This window comes from Podarcis vaucheri, assembly GCF_965113315.1.
Source record: "Podarcis vaucheri genome assembly, chromosome: 5".
In the NCBI taxonomy this organism is placed as follows: Eukaryota; Metazoa; Chordata; class Lepidosauria; order Squamata; family Lacertidae; genus Podarcis; species Podarcis vaucheri.
The window spans coordinates 58,662,442-58,675,259 of record NC_138763.1 but is presented as its reverse complement, the minus strand read 5'-3'; the positions used below and the strand labels follow the sequence as shown (position 1 = coordinate 58,675,259).

At 45.3% G+C, this 12,818-nt stretch overlaps 1 protein-coding gene across 3 annotated transcripts in view; it reads left to right on the top strand.

Annotated features, from left to right (window-relative positions):
* The first annotated feature begins 1,804 nt into the window (after window positions 1-1,804).
* CTBP2 (C-terminal binding protein 2) overlaps window positions 1,805-12,818 on the top strand; it is a 212,588-nt gene continuing 201,574 nt past the window's right edge. The window contains exon 1 of one of the 3 annotated variants that reach the window (XM_082222749.1): window positions 1,805-1,910. The gene's annotated coding sequence lies outside the window, so the exon portion shown is untranslated. Of the gene's footprint in view, window positions 1,911-2,418; window positions 3,053-12,818 lie in introns of those variants that run through there. The other 2 variants (XM_082222745.1, XM_082222746.1) reach the window with 2 other exon arrangements.

Sequence of the window (12,818 nt, the reverse complement as noted above, 5' to 3'; positions counted from 1 at the left end):
GTGTGACTAAGGGCACACACATGCTGTACAGGCAGTATGCATTTTGAGGAATAGGGTGATTTCCATTATTTCAACCCTCACATTCCAGATTTGTGAGTTCTTCAGTATATAAAAGGTTTGCATGAGCTGGCTTCTCATGGTGAGCATAGGGGTTCCTGGGAGGAAAGGAGCCAGATTTTTGTTGGACATTTCACATACTCCCAGTGTGTGCTATGCAGCATCCAACAGGGAGTGCAGGAAGCTGAAGTCTGGCCATGCTCTAAATACCCTGGAATCACTTAAAGCTGCAAAATCTAAGGCTTCTAGTGTGCTTCAGAGTGGATGAAGAATGTTGCTAATTATGTCTCAAGACAAGAGCAATCCTAAGAACAGGATGAAAAGCCGGGCCTGTTTATGTGGCACAATATGCAATTTTTAAAAGCACTATATTGCATTCCTTCAAATTCTGCCCCTAAACAGAATTAGTCTGATATTGTCATCCTGTGTGCACTTATCTGGGAGTGAGTCCTATTGAATATGACAAGACTTAGGCCCGCTTTAAATATGCTTTTAAAAAGCAAAACAAAGCAAGGTCCATTTAAACACTATTTATTTAGTCCATTTATAGACTGCTTACTATTCAAAGGTGTCAAAGTGGTTTACAATAAGGAAAATCCAGATATAAAAACAAAACACAGATATACACAATACACTCAATTTCAGATGGTTTATATTAAAATAAACCCTAATGCTGTAGTTTTGGTGTCTTCGGGTGTCTTCCCGTGTAAGAGTCGGGGTGTCTGTGCGACGTTTCGACGAGGTCTCACTCGTCACCTTCAGGCTGGTGCTTTCGGCTTATATATGCTTTCGTAGATTTTCACGGGTACAGGAATGCAGGTTTTGGTGTCTTCGGGTGTCTTCCCGTGTAAGAGTCGGGGTGTCTGTGCGACGTTTCGACGAGGTCTCACTCGTCATCTTCAGGCTGGTGCTTTCGGCTTCTTGTTCAGCTGGAAGGTTTCCTCCCCGTAGAGGTGAGATATTTGCTTTCGTAGATTTTCACGGGTACAGGAATGCAGGTTTTGGTGTCTTCGGGTGTCTTCCCGTGTAATATATATATATCTAACATTGGGTAAAACTAGTAGGCAGCGCAATACAAACTTCCATCCACACTATCCACACAACCAGTTTACACAACATCACTCTCACCTCTATTCACACAACCATTACAAGCATTCACCAGCTCATTCAGTATCTTTACCAACCAACCACTGTATCCAAATCGCTCCTGCTCAACGATGCCATACATACCCTCCTATATCCTTCTTGCTGCTGCTGCCAAACACACATCTCTGCAGCATTAATGGGCTCGTGTCCCACAACCACAGAACTGGCAAATACTCTCTCGCCCAGTTATATACCAGTGCAAACTCTCACGCTGTGGGGGGTGTAAAACTGCTTCGCTCCCATCAATCCCAACACCAGAATCATACCACATGGTGCCATCTGCGTGAAAAAAAGCTTCCCTGTGTGTGCATTCCCTGTGGCCACTGTATCATTTAAACCTACATGCACTCACGCCAGAGCAGGTGTCTTGAATCCCCGGAGCACTAATACTGCACACGTCGGCGAGGATACACCACAGCTGCTTTTCTCTTTAAACCATACTGTACTATAATCAGAGTAAACGACCCCTAGCAAACCCTGCTGAGGGCTTGCAGTTTGCACAGCCCGAGCTCACGCGTTCCCTGCAACTCCGTCTGCCTCCAACGGGACGTGCTCCCAAGTAAGCGCGTTTAGCACTGCGGTGCTCGTTTGCCTGGTGATTTGCAATGGTCGGTGCTGGGCGATATTGTGCCCCGCTGGGTTGTTTACGTAGCTCGGGCCTCCTCATGGAGTTGCTGGCTAAGTGACGGATCTCCTGAACTTCTCAGGTATCCCGGTTCCCCAGGGGGCATCATGATCGCTGCCACGCGGGGGTAACGTTACAAGGGCAAACTCCCGCTCCCGGGAGCCGAGGGCAGCAATTCCACGTGGCTGGAGAGAAAATGCGTGGAGCGCCTGCACGCCGAGAAGGGGCAAGATCCGGCTCCGTAGCAACCGGTAAAGGTGCAAAGCGTGCGGCACGTTTCAACTACCGGCTCCGGGCTCCCTCGGCCCCAAGCGGGAGGGGGGCGCCGAAAGAACCCGCTGCCTTTTTCCTGCTCCCGCGGCGAGGCTTTGCACTTTCTTTCCGGTTCTCTCCCCAGCTCCGGTTCCTGCCCGTTTCCTAAATTTTCCTCTCTCCCAAGTCCTGCCAACTGCGAAAGTCGAAAACGCGAGGAACCGTAGGACTGGGGGGTGGGTGGGTTGGAGAGAGAGCGCCGCGCAAGAGACGCTCCTCCTCCCTCTTCTTGCCCCCCCTTCCTTCTCCCCCCCCCTCTTTTTTTCTTTCTTTCTTGCTGCGTCTGTTTGTACTTTAGCTGATCCACTAATCCCCTGAGAAAGCCTATTTGCAGTGAAGAGTATCTGTAGGGGGCGAGGCTGGTCCATGTGGGTTTGTGTCATTGGTTTGCAAAGAGAGACCCCGCCTATTGCCCAAAAAGAAAAAAAAAAGGGAGAGAGAGAGAGAGAGACCCTACCTCTCCTAGCACAACGGAGGAGGAAGAAACGGAGCCGGGAGGGGGAGGATTCACCCTCCCCTTTTCTTTTTCTTTTTTGCTGGAGGAGCCCCAGCCAAAGACTTCTTTAAAAAAAACACAAAGCCGGGAAAAGAATCCAAGTTGCCATTCGATTCTCCCCCTCCCCCCTCACTTGGAGTAGCGGCCGGAGCTGGGCGAAGGAGGAGAGGATTAAGTTTTTTTGTGGGGGGCGGCGTGTGCGTGCGTGTCTCGTTTTAAGGTGGATCTCTGGCACCAGGAGCCCCGGCGCGGGGAATAATAATAATCAAAAGAGCGAGCGAGCGCGAGCGAGCGGGGAGCCAGCGGAGGCGATCGATCAAGGGGGGGAAGATGCAGCGCTGAGAGCCCAGGCGGCGGCTTTCGCCCAAGTAGGGGGGCGGGCTGCTCCCGGTGGACCTTCGGAGCCCGACGACGAGGTAAGCGGGGCGGGCAGGCAGGCGGCGAAGGGGAGCCGAAGCGCGGGTTCTCTCGGCGGGGCTCAGAGTCTCGCTCTCCCCGCTCAGAACCTACCTGCAATCCTCGTAATGTTTGCGCCCGTGCTAGTGTCCAAGTGCTTTCGCTTCACTGCGCCATCCAGGGAAAGGGGGGGGGGGCGGGAGAAGGACAAGGGGAAGCTTGAAATGTGAGGACATCTTTGGTCAGACCTCACCCCCTCCGGCCGGCTTTAATCCGTCTGCGGAGCCCCTTTCCATCCAACTCTCGCCGCCGCGATGGTGCCTCTTTAGGGCGAATGCCGCTTTCCCCGTCCCCCATCCACCCAGCGCGATGGAAAGGTGTGTGTGTGTGTGTGTGTGTGTGTGTGTGTAGATTTGTCAAAAAGGCTTTCCGATCCAGGTTTGTGCTTAAGCGCGCGCGCGCGCGCTGGGTTGTGTGGATGTTTCGCCTTCCTCTCCCCCACCTCCCCATTCGCACAGTCTCATTAAAAATATATATATATTTTCTCTTTTGGGGAGGGGGGGATGGCAAGATTGCACTGGCTTTCCAGAGCCCAAGTGGGGCAGATCGGAACAAGTGGATCGCTTGCCTCTCCCTGTCCCCGCTTTCCAAAAAAAAACCCCAAACAAACCTCCCAAACCGAGAATCTGAGAAAAAGAGCCGATATTTTGTTGTTGCTGCTGTTGCATGGTGGAAGGGCGAAAAGCTGACGGCGGAGGAGGAAAGCGGCGGAAGGAGGGGGGTGGAGAGGGGGTGGAAAATGACAATAAGTTGCTGCCCGCCTTCTTCATCCTTTAAAAATCCCCCCCTCCCTCCCCGCTTAGGCGGAGAGTAAGTGAGAGACGTTAAATGAGGTGAAGTGGAAATCTTTTGTTTTGCTGGGCTCTGCATTGTTTACTTAGTGCTGAGTGTGATGGACAACATTTGCCAGCAGATTAGCAGGGTAACCCACGGTTTGCAGCGCTGCCAAAGTCTCGGCCAAGACAAGGGAGCGGGGAGGGGGCATCAAGGGGGGGAAAGGGAGAGAGGCAGGCAGACATTGCACGCCGCCCAGCCCCGGGACTTCCTCCTCCCCAGGCTGCCCAGAGACGACTCGGGGGCCCGGCGCACTTCCCCCTCCCGCTCCGCGCCGCTGTACTTGAATGCAAGCCGGAGAAAGTTTTCCTACTGCTGGAAGTGGCGATAAGGGGAAACGATTGCAAGAGGGTGGGCGGCTGGGTGGGATCCGTCTCGACCCTCTTCCCCTCCCTTCCATACACGCACACCCCCTCCCCTTTCTCTCTTCCCCTTTCTCTTTTTAAACTACTTTGGAGATCTGCAGCGAGGCGGGTGGGGGTGGGGCCCGGGACGGGCGTGGAAGGCGCTTTATTGATTTTGTGGGCAAAACGAAAGCGGGATCCGCCAGAGCCTTGCAGAGCAAACAGTTGCAGAGCGATGTGGGTTTGGGGGAAAGGGTGGAAATGAGCAACGCCGGGAAAATCCGGATGGGTCTCGGAGGCGCTTCGGGAAGCGGGGGCGGGGGCTTGCGAGCAAGGCATCCCCATCTGGGGAGAGGGCTGCTTTGCGTGAGGCTTTTAAAAGCCCTTTCTTTCCTGGGGAAGCGTTCTGCTTAGTTTCATTGTGACGTTTGCATAGTGGCCGGGCAGGGTGGGTGTGTGTGCCTTACAACCCCTCACGAGAAAGCGGATTTTTTCTCTCTCCTCGGAACCCAAGCTACATAACCAGAGCTCGATTCGTTTTTCGGCCATTCGGTTGTAAAAATTAATAATGATGAAGTAATGTCCCCTACCGAGCTGCCAGAGAGGATGTTTACATACCGTATTGCTAATAACTGCTGCTGGGTTTTTTTGGGGGGGAGGGGAAGACCTGATTTTGATTGTTCCCGTACTTTGTATGGATCTCCTCCTCCCTTTCCCTGCCTGCCCCACCTCTTGAAACACAGAGAGCAGTAATAAACATCATTTGGCTCCTTTTAAAATGGAAAATTTCAAAGTGAGGTGCTGTGTCTCCAAGAATGAAATGGCCGAGGGTTGTGGAAAGGTGTTGCCATCTGCGGAGATAAGCAGAGAAATATCAATGTGTAAACCAGCTCCTTAGCAACTCCTGTGGACACACAATTTCTCTACCTATCACTCTGCTGCTGGTCAGGCAAGGCATTTTCAGGGATAAATAAGATGTTTACATCTGACCCTTTAACTTGTAATTGTCTGAAGTTTTCCTGTTCTCTTGACCAACTCTTTGGTATAACATTGTCTCCTTTCCAAATACTATTACACATACCACATGATTACACCAAGATGCTTTATGTTGTATGTGTCTAAATATTGATTCAATATACATCTGTGCCAGGAAATCAAATCTCTCTTATAGTTCTTGTGGAATTTGAGCCCCCTCCCACCAAAACAAACAAACAAACAAAAACCTTATTGGGTTTATAAGTTCAACATCTTGGGGGGGGTGTCATGCTTTTAAAAAAAAAGTCTCATCTCTTTAAAAAAATAAATAAATCAGTGTAATTGTGTAGATTAAAGCTTATTACTTAGTGGGATTCATCCATGAAGAGTGTTCTTTGGCCCAAACCTAGTTTGGCAGGAGGTTTCAAAAATCTATTTCAGGAAAAGTTTGCCCCTTTAAAAAAGCAAAACAAAATGTGGATTTCATGTATTGTTAAGTATTTCAGTTGATACCATATTGTGCATAAGAAATGCAAAAAACAACAGAAGAGTAACTTTTAAGCTGATAGTTTTTCTTTAAGTTAATTACAGCCAAATAAATGTGCATAAAGATTAATGAAATTATAGCCAGGTGCTCTTGATCAAGTGTAATAGGGACAAAAAATAAAGCAACTACTGGTATATTTCTATAATACATATAAGGATGCCTTCTATACGTTGAGCATATTTTCTTATTTTTAAGAATTAAGCCAGAAAAAGAGGCAATGTTAGTTGTTTGGTCTTTATGTCTTGTCTTTGATGCTGTTGGTAGTATTGATGAATATTTGGGGAAACAGTCCATGCTGTTAGAACCAGTTGATTTTGCAATTTCAGCTAAATGGACCTAAGCTTCCAAGGATTTCAGTAGGACTCCATTCAGACGTTCATGTAATGAACTTTTGGGTGGTGCTTTTGGTATACCATGTGGTGAATCATGGGGGAGGAAGTGTGCGTGTGTGTGTGCGCGCGTGCACACACACACACACACACATATAGAAAGGGTAGAGGAGTGGCAGCCTATCTGATGACATTCATGCCTGGTGTGATTGAAATTTAGTGCAACATGGTATTATATCAATTGAAAAGCCACAGTTCCATAGTGCAACAGGTTCTGCAGTGTAAAAGGAACATTAGAAATCATGACAGAAGTGGTAGCATTATAACTAGTAAAACTGATATTAAAAAATCCTATGTCTGAATGCAGCCTAGATCTTGATCTCATCCGTGATGTGCTTGTATTAGTGAAAGTTGGTTAGAAAAAAAGTTTTTTTTTTTTAATGCATTGCAGGATGATGGTGTAAGCTACTTCAAAAACGTAAACGAAAAACAGTGGCGTAGCGTGGGTTGTTAGCAGCCGGGGCAAGGCAAGTAATTTGCGCCCCCTAACCCGTGGATTTGCGCCCCCTAATCCATGGATTTGCGCCCCCCTAACCCCAAGATGTTGCACCCGGTGCAGCTGCCCCCCTGCCCCCCCATGCTACGCCACTGACGAAAAACGGTTGCATTTTAAGAGTTTTTTCAGAATACAGTAGTGACGCACTTCAGAGCTGATAGTATTCCAGACGTTTCATTTATATAACTGATTCATAAAATTCTGTTTTTGATGGTTTGTAGATGTGGTTTTCAGCTCTTTTACAAGAGCACATAAATTTTCCAACTGTGGAGTTGGTGAGTGAATTTTTCAGTATTTTCTTCAGTAACTTCTTATTCAGTCTCAAATTGACAAAAAAAAGGGAGTTTGTAGGCAAAATAGTGTACTAAACATCTTACCAAGGGAAAAAACGCATTGCTGCAACTCTTAGTTACATATTAAGAGTTTGGGCTGTGTGGAAATATTAATAAATCTCTGAATGTTCATAGGTGAAAATTAGGCAACTGCTTCTGTCTCCATCTTTTGGAAATACTTCCATAAAGAAAAAATCATATGGATCATGCAGCTAGCATGACCCCATGAAACATTTCTTACATCATGATGCAAGGACTGGATAATGAACGCAGGTGTGAAAAATAAATAATCTCAGACTGTTTGATCCTGGATTCTTATTTATTTCTGAAACAAAAGATATCAGTTTCAAAGTAAGCTGTGGTTCCTGACCATTGGCCATGCTGGCTGTGGCTGATGGAAGTTGGAGTCAAACAACACCTGCAGGGCCGCAGGCTCCCTGATGGGAAAAGTTAAAATGTTTAAGCCTCCAATCCCATACCTAACCCTTAATCCACCCTGGTTCTCTCCAGAAGTGTTAGATTATAGTTCCCATCAACTCCAGCTAGCATGGCCAGTGTGTCGTCCAGGCATAGGCAAGTTCAGCCCACAGATGTTTTAGGACTACAATTCCCAAGATCCCCAGCTAACAGGACCAGTGGTCAGGGATGATGGGAATTGTAGTCCCAAAACATCTGGAGGGCATCATGTTGAGGGAAGTTGCTGTATCTGTTCACCTGGTAGTAAGCTTCACTGAACTCCTTAGGCCTTGCTCCTGAATACACCTGCATAAGTAGTGTTCTGTGCTCTGTAAATAACAGGAAATGTCCTTGTTTTCTTGGGGATATGTCCTGCTGTCTCTATAATAGAACTACTGTCTAATTTAGAACTGCACCCTGACAAAATAAAATAAACCTGAATTGATTAACCTTTTCTTCATTGTCTCTCTCACATATCAACCTCTTTCATGTTCTCAGGTTGCCCTCCCTGGTTTCTTAGGTTTAGCTGCTCCAGGCCTTGGATACTAGGAGGCTGTTGCTGTCAATGTTGCTTCAGGCAAGCCTAGTGGACATAGTCTGAAGTTTTAACTGCCGTCCTATGTTAATATTTTATGGGCATTTGGGCGGCAGGGCGGATGGGGGATTGTTACATTGTTTGTTGTAAGCCACCCTGTAATCTTTCAGTGTTGTAGGTGGCAGGTTGTAAAGCTACATACTTTAATAAATAAATAAATAAACCTATAAGGGAGCACCCTCTTTAATAAGTGGCAGTGTTAGAAGCTGACCCTGAGGTCAAAGGTTGGGAAGAAAAGGTTTTGGCAAGAACACTTAAGCTGCCACAGAGGCAGTCTCTGACTGACTGCTGCACAGTGGAATACAGAGAAGTGCTCTTCTCTGCGCATCCCTCAGCTAGCCTGTACAGTGGTACCTCGGGTTACATACGCTTCAGGTTACATACGCTTCAGATTACAGACTCCACTAACCCAGAAATAGTACCTTGGGTTAAGAACTTTGCTTCAGGATGAGAACAGAAATCGTGCTCCAGAGGCCCCATTAGCTAAAGTGGTGCTTCAGGTTAAGAACAATTTCAGGTTAAGAAGGACCTCCGGAACGAATTAAGTACTTAACCCGAAGTACCACTGTATACAATTGCAGTTTGCCCGACAGTAGATTTCAGACTTAAGCAAAAGGGCTCTGTCCTGTCTGTTACTTCCTAGCCCTGACAATTGTCCATACTGGCTGGCGCTGATACGAATTGGAGTCCAAAACATTTGGAGGGCACATGAAAGCTACCCTTGACATAACATAGGGGGATATACTTGGCTCTAAATGTTGGAGGACATGTTCAGCTGGTGCTGTAGTCTACAGGAAGCGAGGTAGTAGACGAGTTAGGGCAGAATGTATGCCTAGATAGTATCTTGGAGTAGGACTTGCTTCTGCAAAATAAGCTGTGGCTCCTGTAGAGAGGCAAGAAAGGGTCTTCAGGAGTAAAGGAGGGCTTGCTGGAAAAGGGCATCCTTCACCCATTCACTGCCACTGTGTTTACATCCTGGTGAGCCAAGAATGGCTCTGTTTCTGCAATGTGTTTTCTATTTATTTGGGTACATGTGACTGTTGGCCTTTCCATGCTGTCTTGCGTTTCCCCTTCAGACTTTGTGTTACCCATCAGGGACAGTGGTGTAAATGTGGTAAATGCATCTACTGCCATAAGCTGAATCGGTTCTCAGTGTGTCAAGCTCTGTAGTGCAAATTGAATGCCATTCATTCCCTTATCCGTTTATTTTTAAAGTATGGCTTTGTAACTTACCAATATAGAACAAGTCTTTGATCGACAGTTTTCTTTATAGTGTGCTTCTATTTAGGTTCAATTTAACAGGATAACTCTTGCAGAGTGACTTTTTTGCAGAGCTCCAGTTCCAGAATGTCACTTAATACCAAGGCATTCCTGTCATGAATCACTTTTGAAAGCCAAGTTGTACCCTTTGCCCTTGTGTGTTTCCTAAATGGAAGAAAAAAAATTAAGAGGAGTTTGCAGTAACAGCGGAACGCTGCCACTTGCTTTCATTTTTAACGTTGTCATTTTAGCAGAGAGGACTTGTCAACATAATTTATGTGAGCATGTCTTGGGTTCCAGTGCTAATAATCTTCCTATTGTTAAAAAGCATCAAGCCTAAATGTGCTGTGTCCTAGACGAAGGCTACAGATAGAGATCTACTCCAGCTGAGGTTGGTGAAGACAAATTTTCTGTCAGATTGGATGCTTGCTGTATGGATAATACTTTAGCAATTCATGCTGTTATGAGAATATCCTCATTACATTCTTAAAAATGGCAAATTCTGAATTGGACGCGCTTGACAGATTGCATAAGACAAGGTAATACCCAGCAACAGATGCCCATCAAGTCATCTTGCTATCACTACTGACTAGAAATTATTCTCCAGATAAAAGCTACTAGTCCACAAACTTTTTTCTCATATGCCCCTGTTCAGGGCATAGGAAGCTGCCTCATCTAGCTCAGTATTGCCTGCGGGGGCTTTACAGGGTTTCAGCTAGGAAACATCCCCAGCCCTATCTGAAGATGCTGAGGATTTAACTTGGGTCCCTTTGCATGCAAAATAAGAGACTCTACCATTGAACTATTGCCCTTCCCACATCTTTTGTGGCCCAAAAGGGAAAAGCTAAAAACAGCCACACTCTTTTGTAATGTTTCCCTCCTTCATCTCCTGGAGGCAATTCTTACTTGTCACAAATGACCAAGCAAGCAGGTTTACCTTTTCAGTGGAGTCCTTATTTAACCGTTCTCTCCTTGTCTCATTGCCCTCCCCCAGGTGTTAATTTCAGGGAAGGAATAGTGCTTGGGAGGTCTCAAACCAGCCTGGAAGTCACACATCTGATAGAGTATGCCCTTTTACTTAATCCCAGACACCTAAGAGCAGTGCTTGGTTGCTAGTGGTGAGGAAAGCCAGCCCTTCATTTATTCCCATGTGAAGCACCACCACCTTTAGTCTTGACTCAACAATTTTGCTGAAGTCAAAGGGGTTCTGAGTCTGTAGTTAACTCATGGATGGAAGATTGCCTGGGAATTCTGTGTTTGCTTGCTTCCAAGCTCTGTGATAAATGAAAGGCAGGATTTTAAATGTAATAAATGACACTTGCAGAGTAAGGGATTTCTAAGGGCTACAAATGAAGAAATCCACAGAGAATTTGTGGGCATATGTTAACAATATAAGTTTCTAAATTTATTTTGGGTAAGACTTCACTGACTTTCAGTTTTTTTGCCAGAACTTCGATTATGTTGTTCTGATCTCTGTTGGTTCTGCAGGTTCCCATGACTTTCTCAGCAAAGATTAATGATCATGGATAATAGGAATCTAATACCCTGATTTATTTATCACTCATGAAAAATGTATGTGAAATTCATCCTGATAATCATGTGTTTTTGGTAGGACAGTCCTGCGGAGGCACAGTACTGCTGCGGAGGCACACATTTTATCGGAACCCACAAGAATTCCTTTCACCTGTTCTAATACTCTGAAGTTAAAAATAAATACAGATAATTTTTTAAAAAGTGATTATTACTTTTTGCAAGACATGTTTAAATATGTCCTAGCTATCTCTTAGTGTCTCCGAGGTCACTGAGCCTGAGCTTCCACAGCTGCTGCCTGACATGAACTTCTGTTGGCAGCAACAACAGCAGATATCTTCTGTGTTTAAGATAATATTTTATTATATTGCTAATTATGCTGCCTTAAACGTGCATTTTATATTTGACTTTCTTTAGTAATGTTTTCTTTTGAAATGTTCAAGGTAGATTTTTTTTTGGTTAACTTTGGTGCATTAAATGTTCATTTTGTACATGACCTTCATTGTAATGTTTTGATTTGATAGTTTTGAGATAAATTTTAGGTTCCTGTTAATTATGTTGTTTTGAATGCAGACTTTATATTTGACTTTCTTCTGTAATGTTTTCTTCTGGATTGTTTGGTGTTTTAATGTAGGCTGTAAACCACTTTGATATTTTTTTCTTAAAAATGTAAAGTGGTATAGAAATGAAAATAATATTAGTAGTAGTAGTAGTAGTAGTAGTAATAATAATAATTAATAATAGTGAAGCTTTTCTTTGGGAAATGTGAAACACCTTGGTTGCTCCAGCACATGTTATACACCTGTAGTGTCAAACAATCAGTTGCTATTTACTTGCAGCAGTGCCTGCCAATTGTGAAGTGAATAGGGCCCTGAAGCACAGCATGGTAAGGGAATCTGTGGAGTGAAGACCTAATCTTTATGGAATTGAGCTCCAAGAAGACTTGGAGTAATGTGCACTGATTCAAAGTTACTAAATAACTCCAATATTGAAAAGATGTAGATACTTTTCGACTATATTATTCTGCTGAACATCTGTAAAAGAACAAAAGTGCTGTCTGATTTTGTCCATTATAAATTCATCTCTTCCTGTGCCAACTTCCCTGTGAAGCACCCTACTCCATTATCCTAATGCACACCAGCTTTTAAGTTTCCTCAGTGCCTTTTCCTTACCTTTGATGCTTAACTAAGGCCTGCCTTTCTTCTCTCCCTCCCTCCTTATACCAAAGACTTTATCTCTTCTTTCAACAGGGAACAGGCTCGTACAATGGGATTTCATCTTCCTCGCGTCCCCCCTGGACCTCCACAAGCACCACAAAAATCTGCTCCAAAGGGCCCACCGACCCTCCGGAGCAGATTCTGAGGCTGCATTGGAGGATGAGGGAGAGAGCAGGTGAAATCTGTTCCTCTCATAGACAGCTTTAGTAGGTTCTATCCAGCACTATCTGGTCCAATCTCTCTTCGTTCCTTACTCACTCACACTTTCCAAGCTTTCCCTTTTCTTGCCACTTCCTAAACTCTTTTCTCTTTTCCCCTGTGTCACTTAACAAACTGAGTACCCTGATTTCATCACCTATGCTCTGGTGCTGTCCTCTCCCAGCTTCTGGTTGTCATGTTCTGCCATTTTGCTCCTCTTAACCACATAAATGACCTTTCCCTTTCTTGCCATTATTCCCCTTTTCTTACCAAAATCTCTTAATTTATCCTGTCCTCCTGACAGTTGTCCAGTTTCCCCCTTCAACAGCAAGCTCTTAATGTCTTCCTGCTGCCTTAATTTTCTCCAGCTCCCTTAACAATCTGCCCTCTGTCCTCTTCTGGCTCTCACAGAAATCTATCTTACAGCCAAATCCAGCAGTCTCCACTTTGTCCTTATCTTCCCTAACCTCTCCGCTACCTTTGAGACAGTTGATCACTCCCTCCTACTTGACTCCCTTAATACTGTGTTTCCATGTCTTTGCCCTCGCTGGTT